Source organism: Sus scrofa, chromosome 5, assembly GCF_000003025.6.
Source record: "Sus scrofa isolate TJ Tabasco breed Duroc chromosome 5, Sscrofa11.1, whole genome shotgun sequence".
NCBI lineage: Eukaryota > Metazoa > Chordata > Mammalia > Artiodactyla > Suidae > Sus > Sus scrofa.
Window position 1 is genome coordinate 71,752,442 of NC_010447.5, and position 18,329 is coordinate 71,770,770.

An 18,329-nucleotide genomic window follows, 5' to 3' on the forward strand; every position below is an offset into this window, starting at 1 on the left:
CTGACTATGCCCAGGCTCTGAGGCTAACACTTGGCCTGAGTTGGGTGAATACTAGTTATGAACTCCTTTCCCCCACAGGCATGTTTACCACTTGGGGTGGTCTTAACATCTAGAAGTCTGTTTCCTTTGCCCGCACAGCTCTATTTGAGGTAATAGCAAAGGAAATGATGAAAGATCAGGTTAGTTTTACACCATAATCTTCAGAAAATCCCTTTTTGAAATCTTTGATCACACAGTCTAGGACCGTGGGTTTAGACTTGGGTGAACCCATGGTGTCTTTCTGTGGATCTCATCTATGGCCTGATATTATGAGCCCTTCTCTGACCTCATGGGTGGTATCCCCACTAGCATTGCCTCTGCCACTCCTGAAAGCAAGACAGCTCCCACTCAGCTCGCTCTATGACCAGGGAGAGCACCTGCTTTGTTGCAAGTGTCTCTGATCCATCTGGGCCCCCAGTCTCGGGAAGGCACTCTCAGACACGTTCCAATGTTTTGGGCAAAGGACAGGGGACCTCGTACCCTGGACTGAGCCAGGGATGACAGGCTTGTCTCCCTGACTCAGATCCTGGGCCTCTGTGAACTGACAAAATGGGCAGTCCCATGGCTGGTTTAGAATCTGGGATGGGAGTTCCTGGAGGCCTGGGGGCAAGGTCAAGTTAGATGATCTCCTTGGAGGAATTTATGGCCCAAATGGCAGGAGCACAGGGGTCTCTGGCTCATGGGCTTCTGGGTTAGGTCCCACCCAGTGTGGCCGCCCTGTGCTGGTGTCGCAGACAAAACAAGGGAGGGTGCCCCCCTCTCAGAAGGTGGCCATTCAGATGTCCGCCTGACCGCCCCCCTCTCGGGAGTTTTGGTGCCTCTTAACAATGGGCTGGTTCGTATAAGCGCTGAACTTGGATTGGACTCACAGGGAGGGAAGAGAACCCTCAGAGTCCGCTGCAGCCACAAGCCCTATGAGGTCGCCACGGAACTGCAGGTTGGGACCCACTCAGACTCCATCGCTGCAAAGACCGTGGAGCCACAAAAACTTGAAGCACAAGCGAATCAGGCCGATCATTCACCCTCACACACACTCAGAGGTCGTCACATTGCCTCCCACTCCCTGGGAGTCCCTAACTAGCAGCTCCATCAAGCCCAACTTTCAATCGCCTACACCTGCCCATTGCTCCACCAGAGCAAGAGGCTCTTCTGCTTCGGATCAGGAGCACAAGGGCTGCTGCTCCTGTCAGACACAGCTTCCGACCAGGAGCGGCTTACTCAGGGGGTGATCAGCCCCCTCTTCTGCCCGCTGGGGCAGGACCTGACTGGGGTTGGCCCCAGGGCCTTACCTTGTCCAGACGCCTTCCTGGTGAGTTGGTCCGTCTCTCCACCGAGTCCAGTCAGGGTTCGGTCACCTGGGAGTCAGGAATGCCCCTCAAGATGGAGGACCTACAATACGTCGGGTGGCTCGCCGCCTCATTCGGTTCATGGCTCCCCGGCTCCCCGGCTCCCGGGCGGCCTTGCCGCTGTTCAGGTGGCTCAAGCGGCCAGAACGGTTGGAATCTCATTGGGGCCTCCAGAAATGCTATGGCAGCTGCCCAGCAGCCCTGTGGCCACAGCATATCAGCTCTGGCGACAGCCCTGTGGCTGTAGTGTGCCAGCTCCAGCAGCTCTGTGGCTGCAGCGGATCAGCTCTTTCACCAAGCGAGCACTCGGAGATGGGGGGAACTCAGGTGTATTTCGCCTTCGGGCTCAGAGGAGATCACTCTCTGGAGTCTGAGCCCCCAAAAGGGTTTCACAAGGCTTTTAAGGGCTACCTCTTCTGGGTCCGTGCTTGGCTGGTGGGACCGGAGTGAGGTCAGGCAAGGTAGATGATGCAGAAGCAAGTTTACAGAAGCAGACGTGTGGGGGAGGGGAGGTTGGGGCCGTTGGCTGGACGTTGCGTAGTCATCATGGCCGCCGGGATCTCTCCTTTCTACCTTCTTATCGGGAGATTTTCTCCTACATGATTAGACCCCTAACCTGAGAATCTCCCTATACCTCAGGTGCAGCCCTAGAAAAGACAAAAGAAAAAAAAAAAAAAAGAATCCTTGTGAATTATACTGGGTTCAATAGTTTTGCCCCACAATTCATGTCCATCTGGAACTTTAGAATGTTTGGAAATAGGGTCTTTTTATATGTAATCAAGTTATGATGAGCTCATTCTGGATTAGGATAGGCCCAAATCCAATGACATGTCCTCATAGAAGAGGGAATTTGGACACAGAGACACATACACAGAGGGAAGAAAGCCATGTGAAGATGAAGGCAATTTGGAGTGATGGAGCTAGAAGTCAAGAATTGCTGGGAGTTCCTGTTGTGACTCAGGGGATTAAGAATCTGACACAGTATCCCTGAGGATGTGGGTTCAATCCCTGGCCTTGCTCAGTGGGTTAAGGATCTAGAGTTGCCGCAAACTGCAGTGTAGCTCACAAATGTAGCTCTGATCCCACATTGCTGTGTCTGTAGTGTGGTTCAGGTGCAGCTGCAGCTCTGATTCTGCACCTTGCCCTGGATCTTCTTTATATAGCAGGTTCAGCCCTAAAAATGAGGAGAGAGGAGAGAAGTGCTGGCTACTACCAGGAGCTAGGAAGAGGCAAGGAAGAATCACTCAGAGAGACCATGTCTCTGTCAACACCCTAATTTCAGACTTCCAGCCTCCAGAACTGAGAGAGAATAACTTTCTCTTGTTTTAAACCATCCAGTTTGTGGTATTTGTTAAGGCAGTCCTAAGAAACTAGTATACTAATTAAGGTGAATGCTGGTATTTTGTTTTAATTTGCATTCTTTGAGTGCTAAGAACATATTCCCATGAGAAAGTTAAGCAGTAGTTCCTCTTTTAGTTTTCTTTTCATATTCTTGGCCTTCTTACTGAGGGGTATCTGTATTTTCTCATTGATTTGTCTGAGATCTTTTATAAGGTCTTTTATAAGGTTTTAACTCAAGGTTACCTTTCCCACAATGTAGTAAGGAAGAGTAGATGTAGTAGTCTTTCGCAATCTTTTCAGACATTCTGTTCTTTAAGCACAGATTTTCAGAAGAAAGAGCATGGTTATTTTGAAAAAGAATTGTAAATAAAGTTTTTTTTTTAAACCAGAATTGTTCATTTTTCCTGCATGTTATTACAAATATTGGAATGCATATTTGCAAAGGTATTGCTTTCAGTAAAATAAAGAAACAAAAAATAAAAAATTATTGTGAAATATGTATTTGTATCTTTTTTTTTTGTCTTTTGTCTTTTTCTAGGGCTGCACCCATGGCATATGGAGGTTCCCAAGCTAGGGGTCTAATCGGACCCGTAGCCACCAGCCTATGCCACAGCCACAGCAACCTTAGGATCCAAGCTGTGTTTGCAACCTACACCACAGCTCACAGCAACCACCAGCCTATGCCACAGCCACAGCAACCTCGGGATCCAAGCCACATCTGCAGCCTACACCACAGCTCACAGCAACCCTGGATCCTTAACCCACTGAGCAAGGCCAGGGATTGAACCCGCAACCTCTGGTTCCTAGTCAGATTCATTAACCACTGTGTCACGACAGGAACTCCGGGAGTGACTTCTTTATGCTTGGTGAGCTTGACAGTGTCCACCCATTCAGGAACTTTCAGCTTCCCAGACTTTTTGAGAAAGGCTGCCAGAACTCTGATGAACTCCTGCGGGTTCATATCTTTTACAGTAACGCCAGGCATCGTGTGGCCTCCGTGCGGGCAGCCAGGGGAAAAAAAAGCCTGACCAGTGTTTTAAAAACTTTTGATATCATTGACACACTTCCCCAAATCAAAAAAAAAATTTTTTTTTGTCTTTTTGCCATTTCTTGAGCCGCTTCTGTGGTATATGGAAGTACCCAGGCTAGGGGTCTAATCAGCGCTGTAGCCGCTAGTCTACACCACAGCCACAGCAATATGGGATCCGAGCCACATCTGCAGTCTACACCACAGCTCACGGCAACGCTGGATCCTTATCCCACTGAGCAAGGCCAGGGATCGAACTTGCAACCTCATGGTTCCTAGTTGGATTCATTAACCACTGAGCCACAACAGGAACTCCCAAATCAAATTCTAAATGAAATCCTTTTGACCTCTTGCTAACTTTGAAATAGATGTTCAGAGAGTCTCAGAAACATCTCAAAGAGATATTGAACTAATTAGTCTTATTTAATAGGTAAAATTATATGGGAAGCATTGTCAAATGAAAGCTGATAAAACTGCTAAGTGTATGGGTAAATATTGATATCAGTGTTCTAGAAAGTATGTGAAATTGCTAAAATCTGAATATGTGTCCTGGTATAAAGTTATCAGTTGTAATCCTAGTTATTATCACAGATGTCATAGAATCAACCAAATTTCTTTGTCAATTGCATTGCAATTTGACCTTTAACCATGCCATTTTGTCTCGTCATTTATAGACAGCTATTGTTTTATCTGATACTTTTGCAAAAATGGTTCCTCTTCAGAAAGGTTCATAGAAAGGACTTTGACAAATACAGGTTTCTGATAACTTTCAGAATACACTACCCAACTGGTAGAACTTAATTATATCACTCTAATGCAAAAGCTAATGGCTTCATAAAACTATTAACAAAAGATCAGGTCAGTAATTAATTCATGGAACTGAATGAGCTGAATCATATAATGAATATGATTATAATTTTTGTGAATATTTTATATTTTTTTCTGAAATACTACTAGTTTTTGCTTTTTATTATTCAAATATAGGGAAACTTTTCCTCTTATGCCATTTGTGACTTCAGTAATTCAGTAAATTCTATCTTTGTAAGAAAAATTGAAACAATTTGTATTTTCCCCCTACCTGATCCCTCCAGAATTTGGAAAAAATTTTGTATTCTTATTTTCCTGGCACTATAGTTATTTACATAAGTTCACTAAGAATCTATTCTACTTGTAACAGGACACATTTGAAAACATTGATTATATTGCCATGCTTTGACTGGAATATCAAATTTGAAATATGTATAAAATCAGATATCGTTAGGGTTGTGTTATTGCTCTGTCCTCGCCACCCATGCCCAGCAAAGAATTTAATGGGGGTGTGAAAAGTTCAGCAAGCTCTTACCTGATGGGAGCATCACACCTGGAAATTGTCACAGCTGTTTTGGAATTGAAGCAGCAGCAGGGGCTGCCTTGAAACTTTAAGCAACCCCCTTAAAGTGACAGCTTTACAGCTCAAGCATTACAGCTCAGAAGTGTGACAACTCAAAGGCATTTCAGCTCTGTTGGGTGCTTTAAGGGGCATCTCCAGAGTCACTGGAAGGAAAACGCTGCAGTGGCATTGGGGTTGCCTTGGAAACTGAAATGGAGTCCACTGGTGTTCCCCCAAACTGTAGTGTTCCAGAAAGTTTATTAAAGCGAAAGTACACTCTCAGAGAGAGAGTGGGCCTCCCTGCGAGTAGGGACTGGCCCCATATTACAACTGGGTTTTCCTTATATCCCCATGTTGTGGACCTGAGTGGAGACCTGACTTTTTTTCCGCCCAGATCCACCCAGTGTGTGAGAGGGCTGAGTGTTTGTTGGTCTCTGTGGGAGCATGTTGGATCATCTGATTGGTCTTGGACAGGATACTTCCTTTGCATGGGGGGAAAAGGTTTCGGGGGGTTCCCTGGAGAATCCCTTTACATTCAGCCTATGCATGTTTCTATTGCCCCTATGGAGGGGTGAGGATAGGGCTACATACATTCCTAGTAGGGAGTTTTGAAGGAGTAGGCCGGGCTGCTCAAGGTGGGGGAAGGGGCATTACAATAGAACCAGTGGGGCCATGATAAGGGTTTGATAATTCTCACCTTGGTCAGAGGCTTTGAGTTCAATCTCCTTGAAGGAGACTTAAAGCCCAGCAATATGACCAGGAACTAAGATTGCGCTATGGTACCATAAAGCCCTTTCAAAAAATAGCCTAGTACCTTGCTTACAGGTTACCCAGAAAGCTTACCAGATGAGTAAGGAAGGTAAGTTGCTAGCAGATGCAAGAACTTCAGGATATTTGGGGTACCCCAAGAAGAATTCATGCAGATCTATAGATACTACAGACAAGTCTGATGGCAAGTTTTTGGTGTAGCTTCCTGGCTTTGATAGGTATCTAAAAGTTCAGTCTGGCTATTATTTATGAAAAGTTCTAGCAAAGCAGATTTATGAAAATATATGGTTAATTGCTATTCTTGCTAGACCCATGAAAATAGTCAAGGCAAGTTTAATGAAACTAAACTTATTTTGCAAATAAATTAGCCTCAATTAGGCCATCTTGTTAGTGAAATTTAAGGTGATTTTTAGAGAAAAAGTATTGTTTCAATAGAAACTAAAATACACAGTTGTGAATATTAGATTCTTGTTCTATTAATCATCTTTGCAGTTTTATTTCTCCATTTGCAAACTAGACTGGATCTTAAACTCTTCTAGTTTCCTCAAATATTTTGCTACAACTCTCCAAATTAACATTTCCATTTTTTTCCTCATTAATTTCATTCCTGGAATTATTGAGACTCAAAGCTGCCTTTTTCCTGAAGTTCTGCAAATTTAAGTGACATCACAATAGCCCATGTTTAGACAATCCTCATGCCAGTTGCTATGGAAGCCACTCAGAAAGTTGAATAGTCATTGACATCATCAGAGACACCTCGAACTGCAGAAGATGCTTTGCCCTTGATATCTAGAAATCTTCTTGAAGCCCACTAGAGCTTTAAGAGCCCCTGAGGCTCAGAATCTGGTTTATAATTTGCTCCAGTCATTAAGCTTAGTGTTTCTTTTGCAACCATACAATGCCTCTTATTAAATACCTAACTGCTTGAATGTTATACTTTGAGAGCCCACCTGCACCACCATCTCCAGAAATGTGTACTGAACTGAACTATTGTCAGTATTAAGAGACTGGTTTAAAGAGATGGAACAATCTGTCAAATCAGCTTCTAGATTGTGAATCTTCTTAAAAGAAGTTTCAGAGGCAAGTCTATAGGGAAGCAAAACTTGCCATACCAAAAGTCTCTTTGGCATGGAGATTATTTTGAGCTGGAAAAAAATCAAGGCCCCAAAGCTCCTGGAAGACACTGACCTTCCCCTTAGGAAGGATGCTATCTATCATCATAGATAACTAACTCATTATCTACACAGCTATGAAGTAGGTGTGCAGTAAGAGAAGAACCTAGCAAATTCTATTAAAATCCCATTCTGTGTCCATTGTCGCTGCATAATCAAGCAAACATTTGTTTACCAAACATTTGCTTTTCATCTCCATGTGAATTGCCCTCCTCCAATTTGAGGTCCAAATAACTACCCTCTACATCCTTTTTTGTTCTTGGTGGAAGATAGTATTTAAGATGAAGGTTTCTGCTATTTTGGTGAGTTCCTCAGTTTTCCTGGATACATGTCATTAAAACTTTTGATTTTCTCCTGTTAATCTGTCTCATGTCAATTTAATTTTTATAGGGACCTAGATGGGTAGAGGAAAATTTCTTCTTCCCTGACAATTCTTTTCAGACATTTGATCCCACTGGTGCTTTATTTTCCATAGTTATCTCAGAGCTTCTGATGTTTGTTTCCTAGATGTGAATGGATTATATAAAAATGTAAATATAACTCATATTTATCAGTGATAAACACCATCCTTGATTACAAATATTAATCCCCAAATTATGAGGTAAATACTCTTTTTGACATACATTATCACAAGTAGAAAAAATATGAAAAGTTTAGTAACACTACAGCCATTGCACTAGTCATCGAGAAGCAGAGATTTGAATTCAGGTAGGTAGGGGCCAGAATTTCAACTACTTTCTCCCTCTAGCCTAGCCGACTCTGCATTCTGGCTTTGAAAATAGAGTTCACTCACCTGGCTGCCAGGAGGGACTGCTAAGGTCCAGGAGAGTTCAAGCATTTTGTCCAAGGTTAACTAGCTAATCAGTAATAATGGGGATAATTTTGCTGTTTCTCAATTAAAATAAAAAAGAAGGAAAAAAAGTCTAGGATATCAAGAGGGAATGAGATATTGTAAAAATTGAACCAAAGCTGGAAGAGAGGAGGTTAAAGGGAAAATATTAACAAAGGGAAGTTTGCATATTGAAAATTGCCTAAGGTAGAATTGACTGAATTGTATGTAAATAAAGGTAGAGGAAAAGATTGAATGAGGCTGAGAGGAAAGAATATTGTGAAAGCCTCTTTTTTTTGGAGCTTTCTTTGGGTGGATGGGTGTTGTGGGACGAACTTAACCCTGGGTTATTGTCTAGAGAAGCTGCTGAGGAAGGACACGAGAAAAGTCTGCAGTGAGTAATTAAATTTGGAACATGGGGCTTCAATTTCCTGCAGAAACATTTCCTGTCTCATTGCAGAAGGAATTCAGAAATGAGATAGAAGTTGAGAAAGTAAAGTGAGGATTTATTTAAGTGAGACATACACCCCCAGAGGGGAGGCAGGCAGACAGGTGAGCAGCTGCCCTGAGTTCCTTTGGCACACGGGTTATGAGGCGCATACAAATGAATGGGCAGAATATTCACTGGGAAGGAGGGGTTCAGCTGATTTTCATTCCAGTTCCACCTTCCCAAAGGGAAGAGGGATTTTTGTCCTTATTTAGCTTTGATCAGAAGGGTCATGGCATTGGTGCATGATAATACTTCTTATCTGCATACCTAATTTTCTAATAATTTTATTGTAATGAGGGATTAATGAGCAAAGAGCTTACATTAAGACTCTGTGGAGATTCATGCCTTTTCCTACCTTTCTTTGTTTACCTCTGGAACATTTGTCATCCCAAAACATGTGGTTTCCCTTCAGTCTGGAGATTCCTGCTTTTTGTTGTCTGCCCATGGACCCCCACTATTTGCATGATGCTTGGTTTCCTGTCACCTTGTCCACACCCCACTTTCGCTGCTCATACCTAACTATCTGCCTGCCGTAGCATTCAGATGTTTAGATGTGTCTCCACAGCTTTCCAAAGCTTTCTTGCTCTATTAAAGTATTTGTTTTCATGGCTATTGTTGCTGGTGATAAAACTGTATTTTATCAGCTTTTCTGTAAGCTTGAATTTTTTTATATAATAGAAAAATAAAAAAACAACACACTTAGTTGGAAATAGTACTTTACATTCTGCTTTATGCTCTATATCCAGAGCTGTGTTCCTGAATGTTAATTATTCCATAATTTCATCTTATTTTAAAACATTTTCTCATGTTGGAATATTCTTTATAATTTTTAAAATTGCTATTTTTTAGTTTAATGTTTATGGTGTATGTGAGACCTCAAGGCTTCTCCAAGGAGATAAAATTCAAAAAGCCTCTGGCTGAGATAAGAATTGCTAGACCCTTATCAGCCTACCTGTCTGACTGTAATTGTTACAATGTTCCTAAGGACCCTTCTCGATCCAGCAACCTGGCCAACTCCTTCCTGCCCCCCACTAGAAAAGTATGTAGCTTACTCCCTATCCCACCCCTATAGGGGTAACTTATGCCCCCAACCAACCAGCAAGTGTATCCAAAGACCCCATCATTCCCCAACCAACCAGTAAGCATATCAGAAGACCCCATTCTTCCCCAACCAGCATGTTAACAGGTATATGCCAAGACCACTCCTTGTACTCCTTTGTCTTTGGGCTGTAAAAACAGACATGACCTTGTGCCCAGAGTCCGCTGTCCCTGATTATCAGGAAGTCAGCCCACTGTGTTAACAGTGTGTCTTGCCTCAATAAACTTGTCTTTTCTACACCTTGGTTTAAATCTGGAAAATTCTTTTTCCACCTGCGTGCAGAGACCACAATAGTGTATATTAGGAATTTTGCATTTTTTATTTTTTTATTTTTTAGAATTTTATTTTATTTTTATTTATTTTATTTATTTATTTTGGTCTTTTTGCCATTTCTTGGGCCGCTGCCTCGGCATATGGAGGTTCCCAGGCTTGGGGTCGAATCGGAGCTGCAGCCACCGGCCTACGCTAACAGCCACAGCTACTCGGGATCCGAGCCGCATCTGCGACCTACACCGCAGCTCATGGCATCTGCGACCTACAACGCAGCTCATGGATCCTTAACCCACTGAGCAAGGCCAGGGGTCGAACCTGCAAACTCATGGTTCCTAGTCAGATTTGTTAACCACTGAGCCATGACGGGAACTCCAGGAATTTTGCATTTTTTTAATCACGATCCCCATAACAATCCTGAAAGGTAAAAATTATTTTCATTTTTCAGATAAGAAAAGAAAGGCTTGAACATGCTTTTGCCCTTGGTCACATGCAACTGTAAACATTGGTGCTGTGATTTGTACCCATATGTGTTTGAATCCAAACTCTATGCTGTTTTATTACATCACCTGCTTCCAATGCTGAGGGATTCATTTGTCAATGGGTGTGATCTTGGATAGACAGGATTGCATGATGGCTTGAAGTGAGATCTTAATTCTCTGCTCAAGAACTGAACCTGGGCAGCCTGGATGAAAACCAGGAATTCTAGCCAGCTAGAGGCTAAAAGTAGAATTGCCCTGATTCTTGCCCTGGTTGAAAGCAAGAATGTTTCAAGGAGGCAAAGTCTATAAAAACAGGTACAAAGTTTATTGTTAGAAAAGAACAGCATGTGGGAAAGCACCCAGAGAATAGTCTATTTATCTAAGGCAGAAGAAAAGCAGTAATACACACCCAAGGGAGAAGTGAGGGTGTGGGCATCCCCCTGAATGAGGAGCACTCCAGAGAGGTGATTTAAACCACTCGGGGAGCAGTTCTTCCAGGTCTTTTTCTTCCTTTAGCCAATTATCTTGTTTTATTTTTCACTCCTGACCAAATCCAGGGCCCTCTCTGATCTGCAAGTGCATGTTTTGGCCAAGATGAATTCCAAAGCAAGGCACTGTGGGAAGGTTATCTAGACTTATTATGGTCTGGCATGGCCTCCCTTTCTGACCCAGGGGGGAATCTCTCTGAGCATGTGTAGTTGGGATCTCCCTGACCCCAAAGTTGGGAAGTATGTGACCTCTTTTTTCTTTTTTCTGGCCTTAGGTCCTCTTTTGATCCTGTCATTACCATTGTTTCACACTTTATAGAAGACAAGTACCAGTTATTTGCTTTGTGCCTATTGCTATTTCTATCTGGGAGAATAGATAGGTGGCTGGTTGTAAATGTTCGTCCTGGAACCCACCTATCTCCTACCTTAGGAAGTGCATATAGAAGCTAGTTGCAATTCTCCCTTCTGGAGTCCATCTATTGCCTGCCTTGGGTGGGCAGTGGTCCTTTGGGGGAAGAACCATTTACACCAATTAAAACCTATTAAAATGACATTCTTATGCAATGTGAGCAGAACAAGTGAGTTCTGTTGCTTTATCTATATCTTGATGTCATCAAAATATGAATCCCTCTCCAAAAACATTCAAAACACAGGTTCATTGTCTTATTCAGTTGCCTCATCGTAAGTGAGAGTTAATGTATCAACTGCATATTTGACAGCGCTATTTCAAAATATATTGGCATTTGGCTATGACTTCTTGTTCCTAAAATTTTGCATTTTTAAGTATTCATATTCTTATCAATAAGTGACATTTTGTTCCCGTAAGGTAAAGCATTAGTCATTCTTTCAACAAATATTTATTAAGCACTTCACAAGTGCTTAGCACACCACATATGTATTTTACTGGAAACCCCACTGAAAATTTAACCGCATTTTGCTTCTGTTGAAGATAGTAATATTACATAATTTTTTTGCCTTGTGATTTTAACCTTTTCTGACATTAGGAAAACTAATATAAAATAATTATTGGGTGGACTATTTTTTCTTTTTAAAATTTACATATAGTTGAGTTACAGGATTATATTAGTTTCAGGTGTACAACCTAATAATTCAATATATTTATCGATTACACTCTAAAGTTATTATAAAATTTTGATTATATTCCCTGTACTGTGCATTACATCCCTGTATTTTATTTATACCTAATAGTTTGTACCTCTTTGTCCTCTTCCTTTATCTTGCCTCTCTGCCAAACCCTTATCTCACTGGTAACCAATAGTTCTCTGTAACTGTGAGTCTGTTTCTATTTTGTTTTATTCATTTGTTTCATTTTTTAGATTCCATAAATAAGTGAAAATACATAGTATTTGTCTTTTTGTGACTTACTTCACCAAAGTAATACCCTTTGAGTCCATCCATGTTGTTATAAATGGCAAAATTTCATTTTTTTATGACTAAGCAATGTATCATTATATATACCATTTCTTCTTTATCCATCTTTTGCTGGATATGTAGATTGGTTTCATTCCTATCTTGGCTATTGTAAGTAATGCTGCTATGAACATTAGGGTATATATATCTTTAGGAATTATTATTTTTGTTTTCTTCAGATATACATCCCAGAGTAGAATTGCAGCATTTGAGGAACCTTCATGATGTTTTCCATAGTGGCTGTATCAATTTACATTCCCACTAACAACGAACTAGGGTTCCCTTTTCTCTACATCCTAGCCAATATTTGTTATTTGTGGTGTTTTGATGGTAGCCAAATGTGAGGTGATATCCCATTGTAGTTTTGATTTGAATTTCCCTGATGATTAGTGACATTGAGCATCTTCTCATGTGCCTGTTGGCCATCTGTATATCTTCTTTGGAAAAATGTCTATTCCTGTCTTCTGCCCATTTTTTAATCAAGTTGTTCGATTTTTTGAGTTTTATGAGCTCTTTCTATACTTTGGATATTAACCATCTATCAGACATATAATTTGCAAATATCTTCTCCTATTTAGTGTATTGTCTTTTGGTTTGTTGATAGTTTCCTTCACTGTGCCAAAGCTTTTAATTTAATTATGTCCTATTTGTTTATTTTTGCTTTTGTTTCCCTTGCTTAAAGAGACAGATTCCCAAAATATATTGCCAACACTTATGTCAAAGAGTTTTCTGCCTATGTTTTCTTCCAGGATTTTTATGGCTGTCAGTCTTACATTTAGGTCTTTAATCTATTTTGAGTTTATTTTTAAATATGGTGTGAAAAAATGTTTTAATTTTATTCTTTTACATGTAGCTGTCCAGTTTTCCCAATGCTACATATTGAAGAGATTGTCTTGTCATCTTTGCATATCTCTGCTTCCTTTGTCATAGATTAATTGACCACATGTGTTTTTCCCATTTTTCATCCTGTAATTGATTTCTTATTTTATACTACTGTGGTCAAAAAATATGCTTGATACAATTTCAATTCTCTTAAATTTTTTGAGAATGATTTTGTGGCTCAGAATGTGATCTATCTAGGAGACTGTTCCATGTGCTTGAAAATAATATGTATTCTGGTGGTTTTGAATGGAATGCCCAACTAGTCTAATATGTCACTTAAGGCCATTGTCTCTATTGATTTTCTGTCTGGTTGATCTGTCCATTCTTGTAGGTGGGTATATGATAGAAAACAAGACTCTGCTGTTAAGGAGCTCACATATAGACTTGATTACTCCCAGTCACAATGTGTAGGCAGCAGATTGAAAACTGTTAAAGATTCTGGCCAGTTTGCCAGTGTGCTCCACCACTACCCCAACCCATACCAGGATCCTATTCCAGACCCTGTTGCTTCAGCACTGCTTCCCATTAAGGCAGAGGCTGCCACTGTCAGTGAGAGTGTGCACATATGGAGGGAAAAGAACCAGTTATGACTTCAGATGTGCCTCTGATCAGGGTGGAGGAAACCACTGCCAGCATGTACATTGATGCATACATTCAGAAGGGAGAAAAACTCACTTCATAGCAGCATTACTTACAATAGCCAAGATAGGAATGAAACCAATCTACAACAGTCCCACTGGTTTTCAAATCAGCTAATGGGGTTCATCTTTCCAGTGGTGGACCTCAGAGCTGGGGTGCCTAAAGAGTGACTTGAATTACTTGTTCCTAAGGGAGGATCCCTGAGCCTATTAATTCCCTCTCCTATTCTGTGTCCCCCTCTAGGGGTGCAGATCTTGAATACAAGCTTCTCTTCCCTTCCTACCAGACTCTGTGTAGATCTTTCCTTTCAGTTTAGTTGAAGAAAAGCTGTTCTGCTATGCCCCAGTTTGATTTCAGCTAGAGAAGTTATTTATATAGTTGTAGTTTTGATGTGTTTGTGAGAGGAGGTGTGCCCAGCATCTTCCTACTCTGCCATCTTGATCATCTTTGGCGAACTATTTTTAACAACCATTTACTTAAAAACTCCAAACTAAATGCATAAGAGTGTTTATGTGTAAAGTTTAAGAAAATTCACAAAGTTCTTGATAAAGCCCCTTGAATATTTAAAAATAAAGACCTTCTTGACTTTTGGAAGATCTCAGTATGAGAGAATAAATGAGGTGAGCTCTTGGCATCACCTCCAACCTATGTGTTTAGGCGAGTAAAGGTGAGTGTAAAGAATGTCAAGGAGGAAGAAATTTTCCTTTACCCATCTAGGCTCATATGGCTGGTCTAATAATTAAATTGATGTGAGACAGAGTAATAGGAGAAAATCAAACAAAAATTTAAATAACATGTATATATAGGAGAGACCTGGGAAACTGAGTAACTCATCAAAATGGACAAAATATTCACCTTAAATATTATTTTCAGCTAGAGACAAAAGAGGATGTTGGGGGTAGCAGTTTGGGCCTAAAAAGGAGGAAGGCAATTTACATGAAGATGGAAATGCAGATGTTTGGCAAACACATGTTTGTTTGGTTATGCAGAGACAGTGGACCCAGAGTGGAATTTTAACACACAGATTTTGCTAGTTTCCTCCCTGTCTACACACCTAGTTAATACTATAGTTACCTATGGTAATATCTCCCTTCCTAGACAAGGTCCTCTACCTATATGTTCTTGTAGGTGGTTAGGAGGAAGATCAAAGTTTCTTCCTGAGTCTTTTTGGGCCATGATTGTTTTTAGCTTGAAATAATTTGCATGTACATCACTAAGTTAAGAAAATTGTCTGTAATGGTTAATTTCCTCAAGCTCTGTTGGATAAAATAACATTCTGCCAAGATTCTCTTTTACAGCCGAGGGGTTGTTGAGCTCATTTTGCTACAGATCCTAATCCCTTCAAACACACAGCTAGACTCAATGACAAAATACAACTCAATACCTAGTTTTGTATCAACTTATGTTTTTTCCTCTTGGGTCGTGAATTGTAAACTCTACTTTTAAAGAGGTGAGACTCTTGCTTCCCCTCCCCTCTATTCTGTCCACTCCAGGAGCATTTCAGAGAGTAGCATTCTTAGAATGTATACTTCACAAGTTTACAAGGGAAATTTAAAAACAAACATTCACTCTAAGGAAAAGCAGAGAAATGACAGCTTTTATTTCCAAGGCAACAATGACTTCGTTGAGAATCAGAAGAGTCTCAGAGACCAGCAAAAATTAGGAAATAGGCTGTTTCTCTTGAAGCATGTCCTTGCCTACCTTTCCTTGGCCTTCCTTTATGCTGTAGGAATAAAGCTTCCAGATGAGCTTTAAAGTCTGGCACAGACTCATCTTTCTTTTGTTTGCAGGTTTGGATAATAGACCAATCAGTGTGGCAGAGAACTCTGGGAATAGCTTTTAACATATCGGCTGCTATTTCATGATTTTTTTCTGGTCCTTAAGGGGACCATGTTGGAGACTGAAACTCACTTTCACTCTTGGGGTTATGCATTCTGCTTCTTGCTTCTATTTTGGTCTTCACCATCTCCTACCAGTGTGTGCACAAGCTGGTAAAGATTTGCCAGTCTGGGGTCATAGGCCCTGATGAAGACTAAATAGTTCTTCAGGGAACTTTTGGGAATACTTTCTAGGTTTAGGAAATGCTTTCACTGTGACCCTTAGTTTGGTGTCTGACCCAGAGCTGAGATACAGCTGAAGACGGTTACCTGAGACGTGGCCTTATTTAAAGGATAACTGCTTAGTATTCTCGGTAGAGTGCAAAGGCCATTCAGAGAGAGGATCAGGGGACCATGCGTACTCAGGTCAAAAAGGATAGAAGGAAGCTGTAGAAGTCACACCAGTATACAGATTTTCATCTTGGGTTCCTCTTGTGTCTTTACATTTTTACTAGCTTTTTGCAATGAATACCTCAACAAAGCCTTTTGGAGGCTTCTGCAGGTCATTTAAAATAGGTATCTCATTCTGTTTGTTTGATTTGGGAATCTTTGCTTGCAAGAGCACTTTAGCAAGATTCTGCCATTATTATAGATATCTACAGCTTCCAGGACCATAGTTCTTAAAACTAAACAGTTATGCTAAAAGGTAGAGCACTCACTTACTCACTTCTTTTTAGCTTGAGGACCCCCCTGCCCCCGCACCTTAGTTTTGCCTGCAGTGTATGGAAATTCCGGGGCCAAGGATCAAACCCATCACAACAGCAACCCAAGTGTCTGCAGTAAAAACACCAGATCCTTAACCCACTGCACCACAAGAGAACTACAAGGATCCTATTACCTAGTTAAGACTTGGGTCTTTCAGGATTAAATTAATACCTAAGAGAGATGTGCCACTGTATTGAGAGCTTCTAGTATTTTACTGTGTACCAACTTATTCTAGCATGAGGCCATAGATTTAGGTGGGGAGTGATCTAACAACTTCTAAGTGCTATACCCACCAATTTTGTAGCTTTGGTTTCCAAGATTTCCATTAACAATAGGTCTATTATCCCTTAACCTAATGTGTGCATTAGCAGAAACCAACAGTAACTGAGGAAATAGAGCTGTGGACATCAGCGTTAGTGGTACTGTGGCCTGGCCAAGGGCTAGGGACTGGAGTTCCAGGAGGACTGGTCTTCCAGGTCAAGCTGAACCCCTTAGCCCTAGACTAACCAAGCCCTAAGTTCTGGTGCTATGATAATGCCTCCTATCAGCCTAGACAGACCTGTTAACTCTGGTCTGGAAAGCCAATAATACCAAGAGTATGGATATGAAAAATGGAGTTTAGATCTGAGAGGAAATTATCCATAGCTCTTTGAAAAAGGGAGAAAGACAGAATTGAAAGGATTCAGTGATTAAGACACCTGCACTTCTCATTGTCTTGGAAACTTCGGATCCTATGGCCTCCACCAAAACTATAAAAAGCCAAAATTCAACTGAGTAAATTTTAAAGATTCAGTGATTCATGAATTGAGCAGCCTTGAATCTAGCAGATAGAAAGGAATATGAAGAGCTCTACAAGGCAAGAGATTTTTATAGGCAGAAGGGAGCAGGAACAATGCTAGGCTAAAAAGCAGATTTGTTATTGACATGTAACTTTTCTGATGGAGGATGGCAGGGGTCTATCAGGCAGATTACCTACCCAGCCCTGATCATGTGATTCCCAATTTGGTTCCTGGGAGAACCAAAACTGTGATTATGTTATGTCTCAGTTTGAAAACATAGGCCTTCCCATACCTGATTCCTTTTTGAGCTGTTGTCTTATTTTTAACAGGACTTGGTATCTAGGTTGTATAATTTTAGGATGTCCAGGATAGTGGCTCTGACTCTCATTATCTCCCACATCAGAAGCAGATGTAGACATTTGACTATTTGTCTGAGGCCTTTCCCTCTTCAAGAGTGCATGAGAACGTCATGAAGGAGGTAAGGCATACAGTTATTGTTCTTTTCACCTTATAATAAATTTCTTCATCTGTTTTCTAATTCAGGACTGCAAAATGAGAATGACTGAATAGGCCTGAAGGGGATTCTACTGTAAGCATCATTTACCAGCCTGGGTGCAGTACGAGGCTTCTGAATAGAGTCAGGGTGAGGTAGATGGATAGAGGAAGAGGGCCTGGTCTCGGCTCTTCTATTACTAGCACGGTACTTTACTTCTCGAGGTCTCAACTCTCTAATTTTGTTTTTGGCTGTGGCATGTTGAAATTCCTGGGCCAGGGATCAAACCTGTGTCACAGCAGTAACCTGAGTCACAGCAGTGCTAGCTCTGGGTTCTTAGGCAGCTGAGCCACAGAGGAACTTCCTCAATTCCTTAATTTTTAATAAAGTGGTTGGATTAGAATAACTTCTAAGATTCCCATACAGTCCTCATGTTCCATTAAGTCTGTCCCCTCCCATTTCAACACTCAGTGATCTAGTGAATTCTGTGTGTCCCGTACAAGTCTGTCATCAAATTATGAACTTTGATTTCATGTTATTTCATCTTTTCAGACTAAGCAGTCAGAGCTGTTTTCTCAAACAGAAGCTACTTTACCTCCCATGTTACCCTCCTTATGTGTTCTCTCACCTTCTCCAGCTTTGTTAAGTCATCGTTAAAGTTTCTTTTCACTGTCTTAGAGACAAAACATACATTAAAGTAACTAAGCAACGCAAGCTTCCTATTTCACAATTCTCTTCCTTCCTAAAAGTGACTAGGGTTTTATGGATTCTTTTGACTAAAGAATTGCCTACCTTGATATTTT

The 18,329-nt window shown here is 41.0% G+C and overlaps 1 long non-coding RNA gene across 1 annotated transcript in view; it reads right to left on the reverse strand.

Moving 5' to 3' along the window:
• LOC102165502 overlaps positions 1-1,481 on the reverse strand; it is a 78,407-nt gene extending 76,926 nt beyond the window's left edge. Inside the window, exon 1 of the long non-coding RNA XR_002344154.1 lies at positions 1,329-1,481. This is a non-coding gene — a long non-coding RNA (uncharacterized LOC102165502). The remainder of the gene's footprint in view (positions 1-1,328) is intronic.